The sequence below is a fragment of the Rhinolophus sinicus genome, linkage group LG05, assembly GCF_036562045.2.
Source record: "Rhinolophus sinicus isolate RSC01 linkage group LG05, ASM3656204v1, whole genome shotgun sequence".
Classification (NCBI taxonomy): Eukaryota; Metazoa; Chordata; class Mammalia; order Chiroptera; family Rhinolophidae; genus Rhinolophus; species Rhinolophus sinicus.
In genome coordinates this window covers 34,054,016-34,074,341 of record NC_133755.1, presented here as the reverse complement: position 1 = coordinate 34,074,341, position 20,326 = coordinate 34,054,016, and the positions used below count along the sequence as shown (strand labels likewise).

The window sequence follows — 20,326 nt, the reverse complement described above, 5'->3', positions numbered from 1 at the left end:
ACATTGAAGAAGGTCTATAAACCCTGAAACTAAAGAGGTAATCCAGGTTAAGAACTTCATATTTGGGTGAGTTAGGAGAGCCTGGGATGATTTCTACATAAGTGCCCTTTGTGTGGGTGGGGAGGTAGAGCTAAGGCAGGAATGATTTCTGGCATACACACATAGATGGGGTGGGATGGAGTAGAAGCATGGCCTCCTGTAGAACTGGGAGAGCCAGTGTTAGACATTGTGTGGCTCATGAAAGACTCTCTGGGAGAGTCTCTCCCATCTGGGAGTGGGTTAAGAAGTCTGAAACACAGTTCTGCTTATGCTTCCGAAGGTCTGGGTGACATCATAGAATTTTCTTTGTGCCTCAGTTGTGTCATCCAAACAAGAATAGACATGAATCAGATGATTGTTTTAACTCTAAAATTCCATCGTTTGGAAGTACAAGCCATGTACAGAATATAGGAAAGGCTCATATAATGGAGAGAAAGTGTATGCCAAGGAGATGAACCTTCGCAACAGTTTGCCTGAGGGCTCTAATTTATATTCAACATCACTGTACTATTGGATTATAATGAGCACTCATGCCTTCTTCCATTTTTTTTTCCCTAGAAGAATGTCACTTCTATCTCTTCCAGCAATCAGTATAATCTCAATTTAGAAAAAACAAAATAAAACAAAACAGTAGTAACTTCATAAGGTATGCCTAGAATTCAAACTGCCTGGGATGAGACTGAGAAAGAAAAAAAGCAATAAAACCTTTCCGTTTAAGAACACTGTGTTAAGTCCATGGTCAGTATAGTGCCCGGCTTGAATGGAGCCAAGCAGTTTTTTTCAACGCGGGATACATAAGGATAACCACTAACTACTTTGTGCTTTTCTAACCTGGCTGTTGGATTTACATTCCTAGATTTTGAATTAGATCTGCTTTTCTGTTTTCTAGCATTCAGCTCCAGCCTCAACCTCCAAATCAAAAAATTTTATTTATGTTTCAGTGATGAGAAGGAAAACTGTTAGGTTGGTACCAACCAGTAAGAAAGAAAACATTATACCAGTTGCATCAGACAAAGAAAAAGATTTTAACTTTTCTGTAGCTATCTAAGAACTCAGGTAACCTTATTCACAGCTCTTGGCTTCTCCAAAAGATGATACTGGGGTTGAAAACAAGAATGTACTTACATAATTGACTTAAAATTCTATCCAGCCGTGGGTTTGTATAGACCTCACTGCTATAAACAGTAACTCAGGCTTGAATTGACATTGCTTTTTCTTCTAAGAAACTCAAACCCCCTCTTCCCTCTTTTATTAGCTTTGGGACTTTAGTAAACTCAGTGGCTCAGAAAATTTAAAATAAGTATGACTCAAGTCCATGGAAAATAGCTATATCAATTATATTTGTTTACCAGGCACCCAGACTCATGGTCCATCATGATTCTTAACCTTCCTCAGCCCCCTGGGACTGGCCTCTCCCTACTTCATTACCAAATACCCAGTGTTACCCTTTCCAAGGTTATTTTCTTTCAGTAGATACATCTTTCAAAACCAAAATATGGGAGGAAAAATATTACCATTCGTCTATTACTTACCAAGCACTACCACATACGTTACCACGTTACCTCATTTAACCTTCATAGCATCCCTAAAAAAGTAATGTCATATGGGAAATTAAGTTCCAAATTATTTTATGTAGTAGATGTACGAACTCGAGGTATAAAGATTCGAGCCCATATATTCTAACTCCAAGTACACACTTTCTTCTGGATCCAAATGCCTCCCTGTATTACTAGGTCTTTTATTTGCAAAGCATAGAGACTCAAGAAATCTTAAAACAATGGGACGTTAATCAAGAAATTAGAATTTAGGATTCAAAACAGCTGAGGGTACTTGCTGTTCTATCCATCTTTCTCACAGAATCCAAGATTTCCTGCAGGGTATGTCTTCTTCTCCATGCGTGTCTCCTACTAACTAGAAAATCTTCTAAAACTTCCCTGTTGGAATTCTGCAGACACCTGACCTAACTAGCTTGCAAATAACCCAAACTATCATTCTTATAAAGTCTTTTGCACTAGGATACCTACTGATTTACTGATTGGCCTCTGGGAAGACCCTTAAGGGAAGTATCCATTCTTGTCCACTCAGGGCAGCTCCTGAGCAAAGCATCCTTGCTTGAGCAAGAGCTGTGTGCCTAATTGTTTCAGCCCAAACCACCTACTGGACACCAAGAGCAATGACTGCTGTGCCTGTGTACATTGAAGCTCTTTTAGAGGCACGAGGTGTCAGCTAGAGTAAGACAATGCATCTGGTACTGTGTCCTCTGATATCACATGCCCCGCTCATTGTCTCTGAATGCTTCCCAGCAGCCTGTTTATGTAAGTAGGTTAATGGATGACCTTGCAGCCTTGGTGTTGGCTATATTCTGCTTTGTCCTCACCCAGGAGCACCCCCCTTCCCTGCTTTTTTTTTTTTTTAAATTATTGTTGTTATTAGTTTCAGGACCCTGGAGCCCTTTAAATCATCCATGTACTTAAAGCACTGTATCCATAACATAAAGACATTTTTCACATATGAGCTAATTAAGCATCATATATAAGAATGAATCCTAAAAAATACTTTCATTGATTTCTCTGTTGCCATAGGGAGTCACTGTTGTTTTACACTAATATACTTGCATAGCTTTTGCCTGAAAGTTCTCTTTGATTCCTTCTGCTCTGAGAAGGAAACTATCTCTTATCATCTACTGAGTATCATAAATATAAAATGCTAATAATTGGATCTTTATCTCGATAAACTGTATTTTAAGAAATCAGATCAAACCTTTCCAAACGCTTACAACTGACTCATTTCTCCCCGAAATGATATTATTCTGAGTCTTTTTAAAGCGTCCCCCTTTAAAGGGGCAAGCCAACATATTGCATGGGTGTGGTATTCGAATACACCACATAGTGTGTGAACAAGTATGCTTATATACATGCCCAATGGCCACTGTAAATCCCACATCTTTCTCCCTACTATGTACTAGAAGTAGCTGGAGTTGCTTTTGCTTCTATACAGTCCTCTATGATTTTTTTTTCTTCTTTTCTATCTCTGTTGACTCTTGTATTGGAATCTACCATGATTCCTTCCATATTCCAGCCACCCCATATACACATACATTTACTCTGTACCACGCTTCCCTCCACGTATATACACACACGTCTCTCATAAAGAGAGAGAACTGAATTCTATGGCTGTTCTTAATAATAACATGTCTTGGTGGCCTCCTGGAGAAGGTGGCTCATTGTGTTGCCGTGGTTTGCAAATTGTGACTTGAGGCTTTTATCTCTACAGCACTGCCCCAGACACTACCAGCGAGGGAGAATCTCTAGCAGAAAGAACTCCCTTTCACCTGCCCTTATTTCAAATTACTTTTTTTTTCTTCAAACTTTTTAAAACAGGGATTTATCTTAGGATGATTTCCCAGAACCAGTCCCTGAACGGAGATTCATGTAAAGTAAGAAAGTGTGCAGGTGCGGACAAAATGGCTCCAGACTAATGCAAGTCATTTCAAGAGAGCCAGCAGTGTGAGTTGTTAGAAAAAGAGCCCTCTGGCAAGGGAGGGGTGCATACATGGTAAAAGAGACCCAAGGGGTCCAAGCACACCAGCAACAGTGTCCACTAGAGGCTTCCATCCTCCAAATCCCCAGATGGGCTCAGTTCTCCTTTCACTTTATTTCTCAGAGATAGTCCCACTGACCTCTCCCTCCTTGAAAGTCGTTTCCTTTGGCTTCTGTGATATTATCATCTTTAGATCTTTTTAGCTGCTATTGCCCCACCATTTTGCAAGATCATCTAAACTCTGCTCACAATGTACTCCTCAAGCCTTTGTTCCAGGCTCTCTTCCTTCTCTGTACTTTTTCTCTCTTGGATCTCATCCCATGGATTGAATTAACACTCGTAGGCAGGTGTTTTAAATGTTAATATCTCCAAACCTGACCTTCATTCTGATTTCCAGATATGCAGTGAATACAATTGTCTTCTTTTATTCTGATACAACAAACCAAATACTCCCCCAAACCAAGACATGAGGATCGTATGTCCATCCTATCTTCTCAGTGCCACCACCAGTCATCAGTCTGTTCAAGTTGGAACCAGTTACCACTGTTTCCAAACATTCACCAATTCTGCTCACTTACCTTCTAAATAAAACTAAAATCTAAAATCTGTTCTCTTCACCATCTACAATACTACCGCCCTGGTCCAAAGTTCTGTAATCTCCTGTAGTATTATTTAATAGCCCATTAACTGGTCCACCACTTCTACTCCCTCTCACCAATCCAGTATATCTTTCCCAGTAGACTGCAGTTATGTAGTATGAGGCCAGGCACCATGCTTACATTGTTTCTCAGATAAATTTCACATTTTAGAACAGTTTCAGATTTACAAAAAACAAAGATAGGACAGAGTTCCATAACCTCTGTACCCAGTTTCCATGATAATTCACATCCTACATTAGAATGGCACATTTGTTATCATTAATAAACCAATACTGATTCATTATCATTAACTAAAACCCATAGTTTATTCATATTTCTTTTGTTTTTACTCACATTGTTTTTCCATTTTGGTATACTGTCCAGGATATCACATTACATTAAGTCATTATGTAACCTTAGACTCTATTTGACTATGAAAATTGCTCAGACTTTCCTTATTTTTAATGCCCTTAACAGTTTTGAAGAGCATGTCATATATTTTGCAAAATATCCATCTATTGAAATTTGTTTAATGTTTCAAACATAATTATACTGGGGTTATTGGTTTTGGTGGGGGGAGAGAAAAGCCATAAAGGCAGAGTCATGTTCATCCCGTCAAATCAAGGGTGCATACTATCAACGTGACTGTTTACAGTTGATGTTGACCTTGATCACCTTGACTGAGGCATATTTGTCAAATTTCTGACCTGTATTCTTTTTCCCCCTTTTCCATGCTGTACTCTTTGGAAGGAAGTGCATAGCCCACATTTAAGCAGTAGAGTGTTATGACCCATATCTTTGAGGGTGGAGTAGCTACATAAACTATTTGGAATTCTCTGCTCAGGATATATGTCTCTCCTCTCTTATGTATGTATGTATGTATGTATGTAAGCATGTATTTATTTATTTATGTTAGTATGGACACATGGACATTAATTTTACACTTTGGGTTATAATCCAGTACTTCTTTATTTTTGCTCAAATGTTTTTATCTTTGGCCATTGGGAGTTCTTTCAAGTTGCCTCCTGTGTGTGTCCCTTTGACTTATCCCCACTGTCTTTTTTTTTTTGGAGTACTTTCTGGCACTATAATATTGAGGTTTACTTTGTACATTTTCTGCCCTAGTCCTAGAATCAGCCATTTCTCCAACGAGCCCTGGTTTCTTCTATTGGAGAATGGTATTAAAAACCAAGTCAGAGCCAGATATTCTCATTGTGATTGGAATGTCCTTAATTCTAGGCCTTTTCCACTGCAAGAGCAAGGAACTATATGTGTAGACTAACATGTATATAGATATAGATATAGATATAGATATAGATATAGATATAGATATAGATATATAAACATTTTATATATCTATTAATATACATATATATAAACTCATATATAAATATTTATATATGTAACCATCTGTACCTATAGTAAGCGAAACCTAAGTTCATATTGATTTCTCCAACTCTCATCTATTATCACGTGGATCATTAGTGTTCCTCTTGCTTATCTGTAAACTTCCTCTGCAACAGTGAAAATCCTGGCTCCTACCACCTATCATCCATTTACTTGATTGTTCAATTTCAATATACTTATATCAGAATTGTTAACCCACACGCCATGGGATACAATTTTATCAACTACAGTGCAGTGTTTAGTGCTTATGTACAGTTTATTTTGCCTTTAGTCTTACTGACTCCACTCATTTCCAAAGATACTTAGGTCAGCACCTTTTTCTCTTACCCTCCATGATTAAGTTTACTATTATTATTTCTACTGAAGACTAACACCATCCCTGACACAGAGTAAGTGACCAACAGATAACTGTTGCATGGTTGCAAGATTTAAAGTATTTAATTTGAAAACTTCCAGCTGCTTAAGAGAGGAGAAGGAGAAGGAGAAAGAAGACAGCAGAGTTTGGATTCATGCCCAACCATGAATTATGATTTGTGCCAATTTCACATCTGTAAAACTCAGTTTCTTCATCTGCAAACTAGGGATATTGATAACCTAAAGGGACTGTTGTGAGGGAAATATGAGAAAATGTGCATAACTTGCCTGGCAGAATATCAAGAACATAGTAAGTATATTCTAAGCATTAGTTCCTTTCTATTTTTGGAAACACCGAGAATCATTAAAGTTTATTTCAGGGGTTTCAAGGAGCACCTGATCACCATAGTTCCTTCCCAGTCTAGCTGATGAGCCCCGAAATTCCTTCTAGAGGGTATGAGCTTCGTATTAATGGTGACAATTTAGGCCTAAATGCACACATTTGGGGAGAAAGACACTGATACGTTTCCTAAGGAAGCAATTAACAGCAATAGTATTAATAGCTAACTAATTTTACCAATTGTTGTGCTCCGGGCACTGTGCTGAGCCTGTTTGTGTGAGCCTTACAATGATCTTCCATGGAAGATACCATTTTTAACCTTGTTCACAAATGAAGAAACTCACCCATATTTCAATTACTGCCATATACTATAAACCAAACAGAGAGGCTAGGCTGTTACATGGTAGCAAGTCAACAGGCTTTAAAAGTGGGGATATGAAAGATAAATGTGGACATTTTTAGTAACTACTTTTGTTATAGTTATTTCTCATTCATTTGGACTATATTAAACACCTGTACATACAAGAATTCAGGTCCTCTTAAGTCTTGCACTCTGTGACCTCAGTCAAGTTACTTAACAATGCGTGGACTTAGTTTTTGGGTTCCTTTAAGGTTTAAAATTCCAATGTGGTGAACAGATTTTGAAAATGTCTTCCTGAGATGGACCTGACTGTAGGATACTTATTTCCAAATGTATATATAGCCAAACTCCCTCTCTCCTGCCTTCTGCCCCTAAATTATTTGCAGAAACTTAATTTGGTGCCCCAACCCTTAAAATGGCCTCAAATCATACCTTCCCTATTGATTTCTCTTGTTGCATGTTCCTTTCATGATTAAAATGGAATTTCATTTCATACTGTAAACTCTGGTTTGGTTTGGAATGCCAGAGTTTGGAATAACAAACCTGAAAGCAAGACGTGAGCTCTCACTCTGCAGACATTGTGCTGAGTGCTTTAAAGGCATCATACTACTGTAATCCTTCTACCAACCCTGTGATATAGTTACGGAAATTATCTTCCTTATTCAGATTAATTCAAACACACACACACACACATACACACACACACACACACACACACTTCAGAGACCTTGGGCAAATTGCCCAGCACATAGGTGGCGTGCAGAATTCTGAATACCTGACTCCAAAGCCCAAACTTTTGACTATTAAACCTTGTCCCTTGAGACAGGTGATAATTTACATCAAAAGTGTTAATACCTAAGAGGAACATTGGACCAAGGTTACAGAGATGGTATATGACAAGACAAAACTGCACTAACTATACAGTGTGTATTGGACACTGTCATGTCACCTACTATTAGTACTTTCCAAAGGAGGAAAATGAGATTTATCAGTCTAAGAGACTTGTCAAAGGTGGCTGTGACTCCTGTTCAGGAAGCTTCCTATTGCTAGGATGCAAACTTCAGAATTATCCACAGAAATTCATTTAAAACAAACAAACAAACAAACAGAAAGTCATAATTCAGTAGACCTAAATCACCAGGTGATTTTTAAAATGTCCCCAGATAATTCTGAGGCATTCCCAAATATACAAGCATCACACAAATTTATATTCACCTGATACAAGGGTCAGCCCCGTTTATAATAGTAAAATTCCAGGTCAGTGCTATTTCCTTAACTAAATACCTATTTAAAAATACTGTTGAGGAGGATATCTAAGATCTCACTCTCTCTCTGTCTCTCTCTCTGTCTCTCTCTCTGTCTCTCTCTTTGTCTCTCTCTCTCTGTCTCTCTCTCTGTCTCTCTCTGTGTGTCTCTCTGTCTCTCTGTCTCTCTCTGTCTCTCTCTCTCTCTCTCTCTCTCTCTCTCTCTCCCTCCCACACACAAACACACACACACACACACACACACACACCCCCGCCTTGGCCATTGCTTCCAGTAAGAAGTCCCACATAGAGTCCCAGTTCCCTTATACTTGAACTGATACATGATGGGGTCCTTATCACTCCCTGGAAGACAAGACAATCGGGTGGATTAACCCCAGCAAAGGTACCAATTACTGATTATGAAGTATTAAGTCACTACTCCCAGATAACCTACATTTAATCACCAATTCCTTCTATACAAATCCCCTGCACTATGATAACACATGCGGCACATTTGACATCTCCAAACCATCATACCATAGAGCTTGCTCCTTCCTTCCCCAAATCATGGAAAATTGGCATCTGCCAAGATCTTGTTTTTCCCAACCTAGAAATCACAAAGTTTATTGCGCTACTCTGACTCATCATACACAGTTTCACCTACTTTAAATTTCTGCATAAATTTAGAGCTATTTTAATGTGACTTTTTTGCATTTTTTTCCTTACAGTTTTGCCCTCATCCTCTGGTTAGATAACTAATCCACGTACCCAAGTATGGGTATGTAAAATAGAAATCGCAAAAGAGTTTTGTTCTCCCTTACTCTGCAAGAGGATACAAAAGCAGGTCACTGACCTAATTTACTCTGCCATACACCCAGTCAGGGGAAATTTTTTTTATTAAAAGAATGCTCCCCACCAACTTTCCAGCGACAACAGCCCCCTACCTCATCGTAAGTATGGTTTTCAGATCTATTCCTAAGAACAGGCCCCCATAGGGAATCGAGTTAAAAAGGCAGACCATCTGAGAGGGAATGGCAGTAGGAATAACACCGATAAAGGGACAACAAGCTTGCTGCAAGGAGCTACTGTGCAACCCAGGCACATTTTAGTCCACTTGTTACTGCACTCCGTAGAGTAAAAGCCAGAGTCAGCTGCAAGGACCTGTGTGATCTGGCCCCTCTCCCAGTACCTGTCCGTCTCCCTCCGGGCCATGCTTCTTCCCACCTGCTCTGCTCCTGCCAGTGTGCACCGCCCTGTTCCTCCAGCAGAGGGCATGCACTCTGCAGTGTCTTGCAGCTGCCTGACGCATCCTTTACCACTGGCAACCATACCCCAGCCCAGCGCTCGCTATCCCCAACCTTGCTTTATTGTCTATTACATTCGTCTCCCTCTAATTTACTGTGTATTTTACTTACAATTTATTATTTTGAATCTCAACTCATAAAATGTAATTCCATGCGGGGAGGGATTTTGTCTGATTTGTTTACTGCTTTTTCACCATCAATTAGAACAGTGCTTAGTACTGAATACATGCTCAAAAAGAATTTGTTAAATAAACAAACATGCTTGCTATGAACTGCCCCTGCACCCATGATCGTGTAAAAAACAAAACAAAAACAAAAACTCAATTCAGTGCTATTCTGTTCTGGTGCTAACACACGAACTTTTAAGGGTCTCATAGACAAGGCATTCACCAAAATTGAACCACTATATATAAAAAAAAAAAAAGTCTGCTCCCTTTCCTAGTGTTTTTGGTTTCACTAGGAACCATTTTAACTCTTGGGGTTAAAATGTCATGAACACTTATTAATTTCCTTTTTGACCAAAAAAAAAAAAAAAAGAAAAGAAAAAGTCAAATCTCTGGTTTAGATCCTTGGTAGGCAGCGGAATCTGGCTGAAATGCAATAACAAAATTTTGTTTTCATTGTTTTTTATTTAATTTTTATTGTCAAATAATGTAGTGACCTACAATATGTTTCTTTGAAATATTATTTATAGGGGGAAAAAGAAAACAGAGAAAGAAGGGGAAGGAAGGAGGGAAAGAGACAGAGAGAGAAAAAGAGGGAAGGAAGGAAAGAAGGAAGGCAAGGAGGGAGGAAGGAAGGGAGGGAGGAAGAAAAGGAGAGAGGGAGGAAAAAAGAAAGACTCAGTAAAGGAAACATCAGTTCAGGTGGCACACATATATATTTTGTAAAAAGTAGTAAAGATGGTATAGCAATACCTAGTGTTTTGGAAACACCTACCCTTGTGATTACACACATCCCTCTCCTTGGGGAATAAGAAGCATGTCCTTTGGATATTAATCTCTGCTAGATGTAACAGCCTGAGCTCCCAGTTGAACACACAGTATGGGTGCACTTCCTCCAAAAATGTATGCTCTGGGCTGGTCCCTGAGTACTAACCAGGTGTTGGGAAGGTTACATGAAAAGAGAAAAGATCATTAAAAGGAGAAAAAATTCTTGACTCTTACCAGCCTCCTGTTAAGTCAAGACTGATGTTTAGAAATTGGCAAGAACAGCCTGGACCTGTGTAAATGTTGGGGGCTGCTTCTAGGAGAACCCCAGAGGATGACGTGTCATTTCATCATGCTAGTGAGTGACAGTAGGGAGCCCTGTGTAATCTGCACAGAAACACTGCCATGCCCCTGCCTCTGCCTGACCTCTTCTCACCCTCGGAATGCAGCACAGCGTCTTACTGATTGCAGAGCCCCCCGGGGGACACAGACATACTGCATCTCAGACCATGAGCACTTGTCATTCTGATAAAAGAGCCACAGACATATTTGAACTATAAAGAAATAACAACAAAAACAAATCACATCCTTCTTATCTTTCATTGTGCATTTGAATGCAATTTATTCTCATTTTTGTATTTTAAGGGGAAACCGTTGGAGATTTGATGGTTAGAATAGAAATGAAGTACAGAGCATATTGCTTTTTCTTTCCCTTCCCCACAGAGCTGGCAGGATGAATGTCTTTGCTCTCAGTTCTGAAATTTGTATTCTCTACTATCTGGGAAGAAAATGCAGAATAATATCCATTCTGCTGCCCTTTCCCCCATTTTGTTTATCCTTGCAAGGTAAAATTTTAAAGAAAAGTGAAACACATTAATCTTTATCTAGTAATTTATTTCTTCCCTATTTAAATCCTTTAAAAGGTGTATTATTATAAGTGACCTTGCATTTCTTTTAAAAATTCTGCATCCTTCGCTTTCCTTTTAAAGCCGAACTGGTCACTGAGTTTAATTCAGTCTCATGGGAATAATTTCTCATCCATCTTTCCATCTGTGCTCCAAAGAACACCTCTGCATTCCTTGGAGGCTTTCCATGTGGGGGAAGAGGCAACGAACGGGTTTGGAAGTCATAGCTCATCCCAAGGTTTAACTTCCCCATGGGATCTCTTGATCAAGACTTCTGATACAAAAAGCATCTCCTTCCATTACTGAATTTGGAGGACAAAGGCATGATTTTATTAAAGGAGTCTGTGATGTTCCTTACAACCACCATCTCAACCTCAACATCTGCATCTTCTGTCAGTTTTGAAAATCCAAGGATATTAATGATGACTTAGAACCACATTTTGAAAGGAAAAAGCCATTGATTTATAACTGGAATAGAGCAAGTAGCAATTTATGATAAGAGGGTGGAAAAGTGGCTGGTCTGGCCTCTGACTACCCCTTCGCTCTCTCTTGACAACTTCACCCTGTGTACAATCTTGGTTCCAACCTAACAAAATAATAAGTTTCCTTAATGAATACTGTTTCATGGCTCATGATTTTGCCTAAGATTGCCTACGCTCTGAAATGCTCTCCTCTCTAACTCTCTATTGTATTCTTGGAAAATTTCCCTCTTTTAAGAATGATTTTAAGCACCAGTGTCTTATGGAGCTAATGGTGATGCGTAGCATTTGGTGAGTGTTAATGTTACGGTAATCTCTTTGAAAAATTATTTCATTTAAACATACCTGACACCATAAGACAGATATTGTTACTCCCACTTTACAAATGACAGATCCCATAAATCAAGAGTTAAAACTATAGACCTAAGAGGGGATGGGGTGGTATTTTGATTTGTATTGCATTTAGTCTGCTCACTATTGAGTCTTCCAAACCATGACATTTGTAAATTCTTCCACTTATGTAGTTCTTTTTTTTAATTTTATTTTATTTATTATTTTGTAGTTCTTTAAAAAAAATGTCTTCTCAATATTTTTTTAACTTTCTGTGTAGGAATCTTATACATACTTTTCTAGATTTGATTACATGTGGTTTTGGATGCATTTGTAAATCATATTTCTATCACATTTGAAACTTGAGTTATTTGTTGTTATAGAGAAATGCAATTAATTTCTATACACTGACAATGAATCTAGCAAACTTAACAGAAGATTAAATAATTCACCAAACTTGCATAGCTAGTAAATTGCAAGGTTGAGATACAAACCAATGTATATTCCCCCAAACAGCCTTCTAACACATTCTTGAAAATATTCACCCACTCAGAGCATCCACCAGATGGAGCAATGCTTTTATTGCCCCACTATATTCTTTCTCTTTCTATTTGGCATTCTAAAACATTCTATTTGGAAATAATTATTTATATGTTTTCCTCTTCCTTCTTGCTTTCTAGAGATTGTATCTATATTCTTCAGCAACTCATCCCTCCCACATGGAGCCCATATGCCACAAGGCAGGAATATTGACATTTTGAAATAAGTAACTTTGTTATGGGGTTCTGCCCTGTACATGTTTAACAGCATCTCTGGCCCCTGCCTACCAAATGTTGCAACTGGTTCCTTCTGATTATAATCATCATCATCATCATCATCATCATCATCATCGTACAAAGTTTCCAGACTTTGGCACCTGTCTCCTTGGGGACAAAACTGTTTCCGGTTCAGAACTACTGCCTTGGTGGAAGCCAATCCCCTTTCTAGCTCTACTGGTGGGACTCATTTTCTGAGAATAATCCTATATATCTCTATATATTATATACATCTATATACATCTATATACATCTATATCTATATCTATATCTATATCTATCTATCTATCTATCTATCTATCTATCTATCTATCTATCTATATATATATATATAGAGAGAGAGAGAGAGAGAGAGAGAGATTCAGGAAAGGACATTTGACCAAATTTGGGCCGATGTGATTGGAGTGGAGGTCTACTGTGGTTTTTCTGGAAAAGTTCTTTCTCCTAAAAGCGGATCCATATACTATCATCTCTCCCTTTTTTTGAACATTATGGGGTACAGGTGAGCCCAGAGCTGCTGCAACTATCTTGCTACCTGCCTAAGGATGAATATGACATAGAGAGTAAAGCAGTTGAGTTTCCCAAGAGACTCCTAGAGAAAAGCAGACAGAATCACCGGATTAAGTCCTCTAAGTATGTGAGAGAATAAATTTCCTAACCTCTTAAATTAATTCATGATGGGATTTCTCTCCTCCCTTCCTCCTTCCCTCCCTATTTCTTTCCACTTAGGACCTTAAGTTTATAACACCGAATTGATTATACTTTCAAAATAATGGCACAATATATTCCAACCACTGCCTTTCTCCCCACCGCCCACCACCACCCTCTTTCTTAAATGTAGTGCCATTTCATTTCCTATTATTTTTCTCGGTTTCCTCCCTGCTTAGGCACTCACTCCTGTATTTTGAATATATAATCATTAAATCCATCTTTACAGATTTAGTAAGATAGAGTATATGTGAACTTAAAATTAGTGTTGTGTGTGTTAATTTTCATAAAAGCTATTGTGCTATGAATTTTATTCTGTTTCCAACTTTCTTCCATGATGGTATATATTTGCATTCATCTAATTCCTTAACCACATGGTATTCCACCGCATACACATATTACATTTGTCTAATCCTGTTTGACAGGGAGGACCACATACTTTATCCTTACCCTGATTCTTATCTTAAACAACTATGAAATGGACATTACTGTTTACGGCTCACTGTGGACATGGGATATAAATGCAAGAGTTGTGATCCACAACTCACAGGATACTTTCATATTTAATTTCACTAGGTACTGACCCATTGCTCTCCAGAACAGACCCCTCAATTACAATGCTCACACCATTTCTATTCACTTATACCCTCAACACTTGCTATTCTTAAACTTTCTTATTATTTCTAATAGGATCCTTATTAAATCGTATCTAATCAGTTTAACTTATATTCTGAGAATTTTAATGAAGGTGGATACTCATTTATATATTTAAAATAATACCTACTTTAGAGGATTGTCATGAGAGCTTTAAAATTAATATATATAAAACTCAACTCTTGGGAACACAGTATCAGCTATTTCTATTATTATCTATATTTTCATCATTATTATTACATATTAGCCATTTGACCTTTTTCTGTGAATTGCTTGTACATATGTGTTCCCAAATTTCTGTTGGGTGTCCCGTCATTTATTTATTTCCAAGTGTTCTTTTATATTATAGCTATCAATCCATTGTCTTTTTAAATGGTGCAAATATCACCTTCAAATCTTTCACAAAGCTGCTAACTTTGTCTATGAAGTAGTTCAGTGATACAAACTGCAATTTGGATGCAGGCAAATTCATCCATTTTTCCCCTTACAAGTATTTTTCTTTCTGAGTGTTGTTTAAAATTCCTTCATCATCCCAAGATAACAAATATTTTTCTGTGCTTTTCTTATATTGGCTTTATATTCACACATTTGGGCCTCTCATACACCTGGAGTTGAGGAGTGAGATAGAGGTAAAATTTTGTTTTTATGGATTCTAATACAGTGAACCTGTTTTCCCAATACTATTTCTTCAAAAATCCATTCTTTGCTCCACTCAAGTGTGATGTCTCCTATTCAGATATGGGTCTGATCCCAGACTTTCTATTTTATTCCATTGCCTACTGATTGTTTCTTGGGTTACTGACACGTAGTTTCTTCAACTATCTCTTTGCACTAGATTTTTATATCTGGTGTCTTCAAAGCTGGCTTTTTTCCTCTCTCACTTGCTCCTAAGAGTAAGACTCCTCAAATTTCTGTTGAGATTCTCTGACGCTTAGTGGCTACTTGATGCTTTGCTTCTCAGCCTCTCTGCTCTGCTGATAGGAAATGAGTAAATGCATCAAAGGAGAATTGGTTTTTCTTGGTCCCTCAAATCCTGACTCTTTTAAGCGCTCTCATTCTTTCTGACATCTGTTTTCCATATTTTTATCTAGCCTTTTTAGTTATTGCTGAGAAATTCGATCTGTAAATTGTTAGTCCAGCATAACCCCAAAATTGACATTTTAAAAATACGAATCCTCTAATCAGCAACCTTTCCAAACTCTCTTATTAATTTCACTATATTTTCTGTATCGAAGATCATATCTTTGTTCCTTTCTGTCACAGACAGGGTTCACCTATAGGAGATGGGGGTAGGTGTTCACGGTGTTTATTGGGAAATCAATACCTATGCAAGGAAAGGGGGAGGAAAGAGCAGGAGGAAGAGAGAGAAGTTGAACTGCTGTGCAGACCAGACAAAGCCTCAACCCTTTCAGCAGGGAATTCTGGAATGAGTACTGCCCATCAAACTTGCCCCATATTGGGTCAAAACAGCCACACCTTGATATACTACTATCTGTTCAATCACCAGAAAACAGGTGCTCCAGGAAAGGCATAACCTTGGAGGAAGATGGTCTCTGCAAGCGAGTGGCAGAGGTTCTCTGTAAGTGAGGTGAGCGCTGAAGGAGCAAACTGGTGAAGGCTGTCAGCCCACTGCATCCCCTGCAGCTGGCTGCAAGTCCTTTTCTGAAAGGTAATATGAGCAGTACTTCTCTATGTTTATCGCATCTCCTAAGTCACATACATACATTTTGTGTGTGTTGTGTACGCACACACACAACACACACACACACACACACAGATTGAATGGGGGGAGTGACAGAGAGAGAAGGAGCTCATGAGTTAATAAGTCCATACTCTGTTTATCAGTAAGAATGGTAGCAAACATGCTCGTCATATCCCTGACCTTAAAAGGACTATCGTCAAAGTTTCTTCATTAAGTATGATATTTGCTGTAGGTCTTTATTGGATAACCTTTATCAAGATAAGAAAATTACCTTGCATTTCTGGTTTTCTAAAAGTTTTTTTTTTTTCTTTTTAATAATAATAGGTGTTGAACTTAAAGTCGCTTTATTTGTATCTATTGGTATAATCATGTGTTTTTTTCTCCTTTATCTCTTAATGGAGAAAATAATATCAACGCATTTTCTGACTCGAAACATTATTGCATTCTTGGAATAAACACTTCCTGATTATGGGGTGTGTGTGTGTGTGTGTACATTTATCTTCAGGTACTTAAATTTCATTTAGAATTTTTTCATTTATATACATGTGTATAATTGGCTCTACCCTTCTTTTCTTGGACTCTGGGTTTGTTTTCTTTCACCTGGTCAGATTGCCCTCTTTTTGTTTGTTCTGGTAAAACCTTCATTAAAAAATGATTATCTGTTCCTTGAAAATTTTATAGACCTCAACTATAAAGTTATCTGAGCTTAGTATTTTTGTACAGAAATATTTTTACTTTCATTTAAATTCCATAATTGTTTATTGGATTACTTATATTTTCTATTAAATAAGTATATTTTTAATATTTTTGGGAAGTTTATATATATTCATTAGATTTTAAATGAATTGTTACATGGTTAATCTTGCTTTATATATGTAGCTGTTTCTATCTTTTAATACTTTACTTATTTGTAGCAGGTGTTTTCTTTAAGTCTTACCAAATTTTTCTATCTCATTAATCTTTCTAAAGGATCAGCTTAATTTCTTTATCTTTAGTGTTTTTATGTTTATTTTTTATTTATGCCCTTAACTTTAATATTTCTTTCCTTGTCGTTTGATCTTTTTCTAGTTCTTTGTGTAGAAAGATTTGATTATTTACTTTCGCTGTTTTATTTTTATTGTCGTTTTCTATTTTTCTAATGTAGGAATTCAAATCAATACCAAATAATGACTTTAGCTGCATTCTAAAATGTTTGACATATAGTACTTTGTCATTAGGCTAGTAATGTTTTTAATTTTGCTTTATTAAAAATTTAAACCAAATATTCTTTACTCAGGGGTGATGTGAATTAAAGAAAAATGGGACTTCTGTTAGCTATGCTTTTATTACCAGTTTTAAATTTTATAGCATTTTGTTAGGGAACATGTTCTTTATGTTTTCCTTCATTCGCCATTGAGTGTCTTAGCATCCCATGAGAAATCATTTGATCACATATATATGAGTTAATTTCTGAGCTCTTATTTCTAGTCCATTACTCTGTATGTCTGTCTTCATGTCAGTACTATCCTGTTTTGATTATTCTAGCTTGTACTGAATTTTTCAATCCAGAAGTATTCATCTCTTTGTTCTTCTTTTTCAAGATTGTCTTGGCTAAATCGGGGTCCCTTGAAATTCCATACAAATTTTGGAATGGATTTTTTTTTTTTTCTGCAAAATGTATTGTTGGGTTTTTGATAAGTGTTTCATTCCATCTGTGGGTTGCTCTGGGTATTACTGACATCTTCATAGTATTAAGTCTTTCAATCTGTGAACATGGGATGTCTTTCCATTTATTTACATCTTCTTTAATTTCTCTCAGCAATGTTTTCTAGTTTGCAGTGTACAAGTCTTTCACCTCCTTGGTTAAGTTAATTCCTAAGTATTTTATTCATTTCAATGATACTGTAAATTGAATCTTTCTTAAATTCCTTTTCAGATTATTCATTGTTAATGTATAAAAACACAACTGATTTTTGCGTGTTGATTTTGTATCCTGCTGCTTTTCTAAATTCATTTATTAATTATAACAATTTGGGGGGAGGGAATCTTAGGGTTTTTTACATATTAATATAAGATCATGTGACCAGTGAGCAGAGGTAATTTTACTTCTTCTGTTACAATCTGGATGACTTTTCTTTTTCTTGCCTATTTGCTCTGGATAGAACTTTCAACACTGTGTTGAACAGAAGTGGTGAAAGAGAGCATTCTTGTCTTATTCTTAATTTTAGAGGAAAAGCTGCCTGTCTTTCCTCGGGTTTGCTTTTTGTCTGTTTGTTCATTTGTTTGATTGATTGTTGTAGAATGTGTCGGTGCCGGAGATCAGCCTCAGGTGCCAACTTACAATCTTTTCAGGTCTTTTCTGAGCCGATGACGTTTCCTTGAATGTGAAGTGACTTTCTGATTTCCCCTGTGCAGGCAGTTGGTTTTCAATGTCCTAGTCTTTAAACGTTTGGCTCCCAAAAAAAGAAAAAGCAGGGAAAGAAGGGGGAGGACCCGCACAGGTGCTGCCATTTAAATCCCCTGGAAGCCCCCTCAGCCAGAGGGGGTTGCAGCAATGGCACCCCGACTCTGTGCCTGCACCTTCACAACTGCAATCAGGAATCACAACTCCGATCCCTAATATTTGGAAACTAATGTCCTTATTGCCCAACCAGGCTCTCACAAGCAGTGTGCAAGCTGATCCAGCAATGCAAGAATGGCTGCCTGACAGTGAGTTGGATGGTTAGCTGCTACCTTGCAAAGAGCTAAACTTGGTCAAAATGAATCATGATTTACTGTCCAAGCCTTCCTCTGGAAGCTAGAAGCCTTTCAATAGACTCCAGAGTTTTAAAATAGTTACATCAGATACATCTGCCAGTATAATTGTTGTCTAAGTAGGGGAGACAGCTTCCCAGCACTTCCTGTTCCACCATCTTCCCCAATGTCCAAGGCCTACATTTTAAAAATACAATTAATTTTCCTACTTATTTCTACCTCGGGTGCAAAAATCTACCTCAGGTGATTTGGACTAATTATGACCCTTGGTTCATAATATACTGTAACTATTTTCTATGCCTCAACCATTTTTATTTGATGGTTTCTTTGTTCATCTGTTTTGTTTGCTTATATATTCCCTTATTTATGTGTATATTTAAGACACTTTGCAGCCCTCCATCCCATGCAAGAACTAGAAAATTATCAATAATTTATATTTCCTACATTCTTTTTCTTTCTATTCCTTACTGTGTGAATTAACATGTCATCACTACATGTGAATATTGTAGATATCATTTAAAATAATGATTTTTTTATGTTTACTAATATTAAATTTTATATTTAGCTTTTAAATTGAATGTATTAATTGTTTTACTCAAATATTAGTTATCCTACCTTATTTTTAGTCTGTGTGATCTAACAGTTACCAAGAAGGATATATTAAAATCTATAACTGCAATTGCTGATTCATCTATTTCCCCATAATTTTGTCAATTGTCACTTTATATTATGTGAGTCTATGGGGAGCTATGTATGGTTGATTTTGATTTATTATTCTAATTTTACACTTATCAACAAACAGTTCTAGATCTACATAACATAGATAACTTGACCTTATCTAATTTTGTCAGAATTATTTCATTTCTGATTTGCCTGGTATATGTTTTCCATCTTTACATCTTCCCACTTTCTAAATCTCTCTCTTGTATTCAACATTGTGTGCTATCTTTTACATTTATTAAAATTATACTGTCCAGTCCCTTAGTAACAACTTCAAAGTTCAAAAAACATCTCTGAAAAACTGAGAGTTTTTGCCTAACTTACTCAGAAGCCACACTGAACAACCCTAAGTCAGCATGGTAGCAAAACCAGACTGAGACTGACAAGAGGCTCTTTACTTCCAGTGAGACATAAAACATTGCTCCTGCTAGGCTTATTCTTCTTTCCCTTTTTCCTTTGTGCTATTATTGTTAAATGTATTATATCTATATAAGTTACAAACCCCAAAACACATTGGTATAATTACTTTATATAGCCACAGAGCAGCAGTGAAAAGAAAGGAGAGCAAGGGTATATTTATAGAGTTTGTTATGTTAACCTATTTACCATATCTGATTCTTGTCATTTCTTCCTTTGTATTCAAGTTACGTCTTATGTCATTTCCTTCCTCTACTAGAACTTACTCCCACCACCTTCTTTGTGCTAATATTGTCAAATATATTACATTTCTATATGTGATAGACCACACAAACTAGTTATATACATAATGTTTTATAAAAAATTCTTTTGAAATTGTTTAATCAAAGCAAGGAAAAGAAATATGTATGTACACTGTGTTTTATAATTAAGGAATTACCTTTTCTGGTGTTGCTTTTTTTTCCTCTGGATTTGCATTTCCATCTGGGTTACATGTTTTCAACCTGAAGAACTTCCTTTAGTATTTCTTGTACGGTGGATCTGCTGGTAAAGAATAATTTTAAGTTTGCATGTATCTGAGAATATCTTTATTTTGCTTTCATTTTTAAAAGGTATTTTTTCTGAATATAAGATCCTTAGTTCAAAGACTTTTCTTTCAATATTTGAACATGTCACCCACTGCATTCTGGACTCTAATCATTTCTGAT

The 20,326-nt window shown here is 37.0% G+C and overlaps 1 long non-coding RNA gene across 1 annotated transcript in view; it reads right to left on the bottom strand.

Moving 5' to 3' along the window:
* The window catches only part of LOC141571826 (uncharacterized), a 62,031-nt gene extending 41,867 nt beyond the window's left edge, over positions 1–20,164 (bottom strand). The window contains exon 1 of the long non-coding RNA XR_012496883.1: positions 20,059–20,164. This is a non-coding gene — a long non-coding RNA (uncharacterized LOC141571826). The remainder of the gene's footprint in view (positions 1–20,058) is intronic.
* Between the last annotated feature and the right edge of the window lie 162 nt (positions 20,165–20,326).